Source organism: Eurytemora carolleeae, unplaced genomic scaffold, assembly GCF_000591075.1.
Source record: "Eurytemora carolleeae unplaced genomic scaffold, Eaff_2.0 scaffold2, whole genome shotgun sequence".
NCBI lineage: Eukaryota > Metazoa > Arthropoda > Copepoda > Calanoida > Temoridae > Eurytemora > Eurytemora carolleeae.
Window position 1 is genome coordinate 263725 of NW_019396051.1, and position 7193 is coordinate 270917.

Sequence of the window (7193 nt, forward strand, 5' to 3'; positions counted from 1 at the left end):
GTAGAGCTGATTATCCTGAAAGTAAGAGAACCCTAAATGAGAATGTATATAAAGGAGTTTAGCTGATATTTCAAGATGAAAACAAGGATAGAGCAAGTATTCCAACCATTCAGTTTCCCTCTCCTGCCCTAAACTCTATTTGCATAAATTCAGTTTGTGTCTGGTGGGGAATTCCAAGGGGATTTCAAATTGAACGTCTCGGCCAGGTTGGTCACGTGATCAGAATACACCAATAGGAAAATATCTCGCCATCTGACCAATGGGAGAGTCACGTGATAGAGGATAGCCAATCCAACAGGTGCGAGACTGACCACACGAACCAATCACAAACACTTCCACAACTCTAACAGAATTCCCCGGGGGTATACAGCTCTCTCTGCTAGACACTCGCTCCCCCAAACCCTTCTCTCCATGAAGCCCACTCCCCCCCCTTTCCTCCGTACACCTAGAGAATACTAACATAAACTAAACCTTTATACTATTCTATAAAACAAATATTAAACTTCTAGTTCTAGCTCGCTAGCTAGAACCTCTACATATCTAAAATAATTTTCTGTCCAGAGAAAAATCGAGAAACTTTTAATGATCATCATTTATCCCCCCTGGAATATTATATATATATATATACATTTTCTAGAACGGAGTATATATACATCCAGAGGGTTCATTTAGGTACGATCTTCTAGAACGGAGTATATATATATACATCAGGAGGGTTCATTTAGGTTCTACAATGGAGAATATATCAAGGGTTACTCTATGTACTCTTCTAGAGCGAACTGTATGTCTAGGATTACTCTATATACTCTTCTAGAGCAAATTTTATATCCAGTGTCTATGTATACTCTTCCAGAACGTATTTAGTATCAGCGGTCACTCTAGATACTCTTCCAGAGCGTGCTTAATATCAGCGGTTACTCTATATACTCTCCCAGAGCCTATTTAATATCCAGGATTGCTCTATATACTCTTCCAGAGCGTATTTAATATCCAGGATTGCTCATATACTCTTCCAGAGCGTATTTAATATCCAGAATTGCTCTATATACTCTTCCAGAACGTATTTAATATCAAGGATTACTCTATATACGTTCCAGAGCGTATTTAATATCCAGGATTGCTCTATATACGTTCCAGAGCGTATTTAATATCCAGGATTGCTCATATACGCTTCCAGAACGTATTTAATATCCAGGATTGCTCTATATACTCTTACAGAGCATATTTAATATCCAGGATTGCTCTATATACTCTTCCAGAGCATATTTAATATCCAGGATTGCTCTATATACTCTTCCAGAACGTATTTAATATCCAGGGTTACTCTATATACTCTTCTAGAGCGTATTTAATATCAAGGTTTACTCTATATACTCTTCTAGACCGTATTTAATATCAAGGATTACTCTATATACGCTTCCAGGGCGTACTTAATATCCAGGATTACTCTATATATACTTCCAGAGCGTATTTAATATCAAGGATTACTCTATATACTCTTCTAGAGCGTATTTAATATCAAGGATTACTCTATATACGCTTCCAGGGCGTATTTAATATCCAGGATTGCTCTATATACTCTGCCAGAGCATATTTAATATCCAGGATTGCTCTATATACTCTTCCTGAGCGTATTTAATATCAAGGATTACTCTATATACGCTTCCAGGGCGTATTTAATATCCAGGATTACTCTATATATACTTCCAGAGCGTATTTAATATCAAGAAATTACTCTAAATACGCTTCTAGAGCGTATTTAATATCCAGGATTACTCTATATACGCTTCCAGAGCGTATTTAATATCAAGGATTACTCTATATACGCTTCCAGGGCGTATTTAATATCCAGGATTACTCTAAATACTCTCCTAGATCAGAGCGTATTTAATATCCAGGATTACTATAGATACTCTTCTAGAACGTATTTAATATCCAGGATTACTATAGATACTCTTCTAGAACGTATTTAATATCCAGGATTACTATAGATACTTTTCTAGAACGTATTTAATATCCAGGGTTACCTTAGATGCTCTTCTAGAAGTGATTGTATCCAGTGTTTCTTTAGATACTCTTCAAGAACAAATTGCAGCAAGAGTTTTTATAGATATTCTTCTAGAACGGATTATATTGTTTCCAGGTTTACTATAGACACTCTTCTAGAACAGATTGTTTCCAGGGTTACTATAGACACTCTTCTAGAACAAATTTTATCCAGGGTTACTCTAGACACTCTTCTAGAACTGATTGTTTCCAGGGTTACTCTAGACACTCTTCTAGAACGGATTGTATCCACGGTTACTTTAAACACTCTTCTAGAACATATTGTATCCAGGGTTCATCTAGACACTCTTCTAGAACTGATTGTTTCCAGGGTTACTCTAGACACTCTTTTGAAACGGATTGTATCCAGGGTTACTCTAGACACTGTTCTAGAACGGATTTTATCCAGGGTTACTCTAGACACTCTTCTAAACAGATTGTATCCAGAGTTATTCTCTAGACACTTTTCTAGAGCGAATTGTATCAAGGGTTCATCTACACACTTTTACAGAATGGATTTTATCCAGGGTTACTCTAGACACTGTTCTAGAACGGATTGTATCCAGGGTTACTCTAGATACTCTTCTAAACGGATTGTATCCATGGTTAATCTCGATACTTCTCTAGAACGGATTGTATCCATGGTTACTCTATAAAACACTCTTCTAGAGCGGATTGTATCCATGGTTAATCTCGATACTTCTCTAGAACGGATTGTATATCCCTAACTCCTCTAGATTCTCCATATTTTACCAAGATTCACCGTTTCTCTTTCATGTTGAAACGATGAATGAAAAATCTTGAAAGTTTGTAGAACGAGGGGGTGGAGGGGGGGGGGAGAGACCTTCACCCACTAAGTCTGAATTAATTTCCCCAGAATTAAATTTCTCGGCAACAAATTAAAATTCAAGTTCAAGGTTGAAGCTGGTGCATCAAGAACCAGGATTTCAGTCTCCAAACTTAAATTTATTCTTTTAATTATACAAAGAGAATTATACATAAGCTTTCCTCGCAGATGCCCTGTAATTAAGTGATGTAGAAAAACTAGATTTGCATATTTGAAGTGCAAAAAATGATCTGCATTTAGTTTTTGCCCCCCCCCCCCCCTCCCACCCCTACTCATATTCAAATGACTGTCTGTTGTGAATATTAAATAGGAAAAAAATCCAACCTTACTCCGGGTTCTGGTGCAATTTTTCTCTGAATGAGCGAGGTTTAGGGTTAATCCTTTTGATCCAATGATAACTGGTCTCACTTCTCTATTCAACTGTCCTAGTTTGCAGTTTTTTACCCCAACTGACCATAATCAGGGTGAAGCAGGGTTGATAATATCTAACTCTATTAAAACCTAAAATATTAATCAAAATTTGAATTAAATTAGAGTGCAACAGGACGCTTTGCGCCTGTCCATCAAAGAAATATGTTCTTCATACTAGGTTAGCAAATTTTTTTGAGATATTTAAAAAAATCTCTTCTAGATGCACACTTTATTGCTTCCTACTGAACATTGGCAATTCGGCTCAGCCGTTTTGTGATTTTGGATTATTTTGCGGATAAGGAAAAGACTAAAAAGATTGTACGTACACGTTACGACATAGTTGATTGTACATTTTTACAATAATAGCATCCATCATTTACAAAAAGTTTACCAAAAATAAAAAATTTCAATGAAAATATGAAGATGTATCTTCCTAAAATGAAACCAGATGTTTACCGCGTCTAGTTTCCTATTCTTGGCGGCAAAACCTGGAACCAATACAAGGTACTATCCTTACAATTACAAATCAAAATTCAACAAATATTTCAAATTAAGAAAATTTATTCTTATCACTCTCTCTCTGTTAACTCTGTTCTGCATAAATTAATTGAAACTTGAAGATATTTAATTAGATTTTTCCAAGTTCAAGGTCGGAAAGTTTTCTAAAATAAAAGTCTGAAATTTAATTATTCAGCTCCGGGGGTAATGAACCTGTAGCTGAGTCAGATTAGAAAAGGAAATGTTTCTCAGATTCTTTTCATTAAGTTTTATTCATGTTGTATGCTTGTAAATATACTTCTATAATAAACCTAACGATATAAACAGATATATATATATATATAGCAATTAAATGGAGGAAAATTACACAACTTCATGAGAAAACAACTAAAATGAAAACCGACGTAAAAAGATTTCCAAGGTAAAACCAGTACTATTGGTTATACTTAGAGCGAGGAACCAGTCTCTACTCAACATTTGCTCTATGAGTAATCACGTCATTTGCTCTATAAACATATTTTACAAATATCTAATCATATGAAAACTATATTTTTACAATTTTACATTTTACAGTTCTTCCTACAGTTTCATTATTCCGCCAACTTCCTGTTTGTCTGGTATTTGTGCATAGTGTGAGACCAGGCTAAATATAGTTTTCACCACATATTAGGTTTTTTTACCCCTCTGATTATTGAGCAGTCTCGCTGTCATGATGAACTTTGAAGAACTGATTAAAACTGCAATTTACGAATTTTCCATAAAAAAATTCCCGCATCTCATAGTCAAGTTACGCTTAGGAATTCCAATAAAAGCTATTTTATAGTGTATTTTTAGGTTATAGAGCAAATGACGTGTTTAGTCATAGAGCAAATGAGGTATAGAGCAGATTGAATATAGAGCAAATGACGTATAGAGCAAATGACTTGATAGATCAAATGGAACTAGAGCAAATGACCATACAAGTATTGTATACTTTATACACCCTGTTTTATCCTACTCCCAACCAAACCTATCTCAGGGTGCTACAAGCATAGTATACTTTATACACCCTGTTATATCCTACTCCTAACTAAACCTATCTCAGGTTGCTACAAGCATAGTATACTTTATACACCTCTTTTATCCAACTCCTAACCAAACCTATCTCAGGATGTTACAAGCATAGTATACTTTATACACCCTGTTCCTACTCCTAACCAAACCTATCTCAGGGTGCTACAAGCATAGTATACTTTATACACCCTGTTATATCCTACTCCTAACCAAACCTATCCCAGGTTGCTACAAGCATAGTATACTTTATACACCCTGTTCCTACTCCTAACCAAACCTATCTCAGGGTGTTAAAGGCATAGTATATTTTATACATCCTGTTCTATCATACTCCTAACCAAACCTATCTCAGGGTGTTACAGACATAGTATTCTTTATACACCCTGTTCTATCCTACTCCTAACCAAACCTATCTCAGGATGTTACAAGCATAGTATACTTTATACACCTTACTCAGGAACCATAATTCTAGGATTATTACCTCCAGGAACCATATTTATAGAATCAATAACTCCAGGATCCATAATTCTAGGATTGATAACTCCAGGATCCATAATTCTAGGACCAATTACTCCTGGATCCATAATTCCAAGACAAATACCTCAAGGATCCAAAATATAAGATTAATATCTTGAGGATTCATAATTCTAGAACAAATAACTTCAGAATCAATAATACTTCAAGGATCCAAAAATCTAAAAAATTACCTCCTGTATCACAATCCTAGGATCAATAACTCGAGGATACATAAACCTCTGATCAATTATTACAGGATACATGATTTTAAACTTCATACCTCAAAGATTCATAATTCCCATACTTCCAGGCTCCCTAATTCTGGGCTCATATCTCCTATATCAAACACTCCATGATCAATGCGTCCTGGATCCTAGGTTCCAGTATATAGATGAGTACTGAGTAGGTATTGAAACGGAAAGTTCCATTGTTTTAGGTACAGATGCAAACCAAAACAATGAAGAGGAGGGATGAATGGAAGAGTGGAGGGGGGGGGACTTCAGGGATAATTAGTTTTGAACGACGGGGGTTGGAGATATGGATTAAATAATGAGATGGGAATGATAGATGATAAAGCAAACCTTACTCATGCAGATATTTTTTGATTGAAAAATATGAAATAAAATATGAAAAAGAATAAAAAGGTTGCGAAAGAGAATACCAGCAGAATGCCAGGAGAAAAACAGGAGAACACCTGGACAATACCAGGAGAATACCAGGAGAATACTAGGAGAATACCAGGAGAATACCAGGAGAATACTAGGAGAATACCAGGAGAATACCAGGAGAATACTAGGAGAATACCAGGAGAATACCAGGAGAATACTAGGAGAATACCAGGAGAATACCAGGAGAATACTAGGAGAATACCAGGAGAATACCAGGAGAATACTAGGAGAATACCAGGAGAATACCAGGAGAATACTAGGAGAATACCAGGAGANTCATCATCTATACACTAGTTCTGTACATTTCATCATCTATACACTAGATCTATACATTTCTTTATTTATACACTAGATCTGTACATTTCATCATCTATACACTAGATCTGTACATTTCATCATCTATACACTAGATCTATACATTTCTTTATTTATACACTAGATCTGTACATTTCATCATCTCTAAACTAGATCTGTACATTTAACTATTCATAAATAACTAGCTGAAGGGCCCGGCGTTGCCCGTCGAATTAAAAAAAATTGAGAAAAAAATAGCCATGATTAGTTTAAATGTGACAAAATTGTGTTATGGCCAATTTAAATAATTATACTGGTTATTTTTTTTTAATTTGTTTTTTGAATTGAATTCGTTATAAACATGTAAACTTGATATATTTACGATCTAAAAATATTTAGATTGAGACAAATTTTTTTTTGAAAATTTGAAAGATATTCTGTAAAAGAAAATATTATTTCATTCTTTTACTTTTCATTAATAAAACAAAAGTTGAATTTAAAAATATAAAAGTAGCAAAGCATAAAAGTTTAATATGCTAATACTCTAGTGCTAAATTATGCAAAATACACTGGCTCACCGGTAAAAAGCAAGTTGATGGCTAGGGACATTTTAATAATACAAGCCAACACTAGTGCACATGTTTTTGTTTAGATAGAGTGTTTACAATGTACATGTCCGTATTATAAAAGCACACTAAACAATCACATATTGAACATGTATATATATATTATATATATTTACATTAAAGAATTCTGTAGAACTTATCTTAAATTGATTTAAACCCGTAGCATTCTACCATTAAATTTCCTATAAAGCATCAGGGCCTAGAGGGAATATCTAAAGGGAAGAGGGGGGGGGG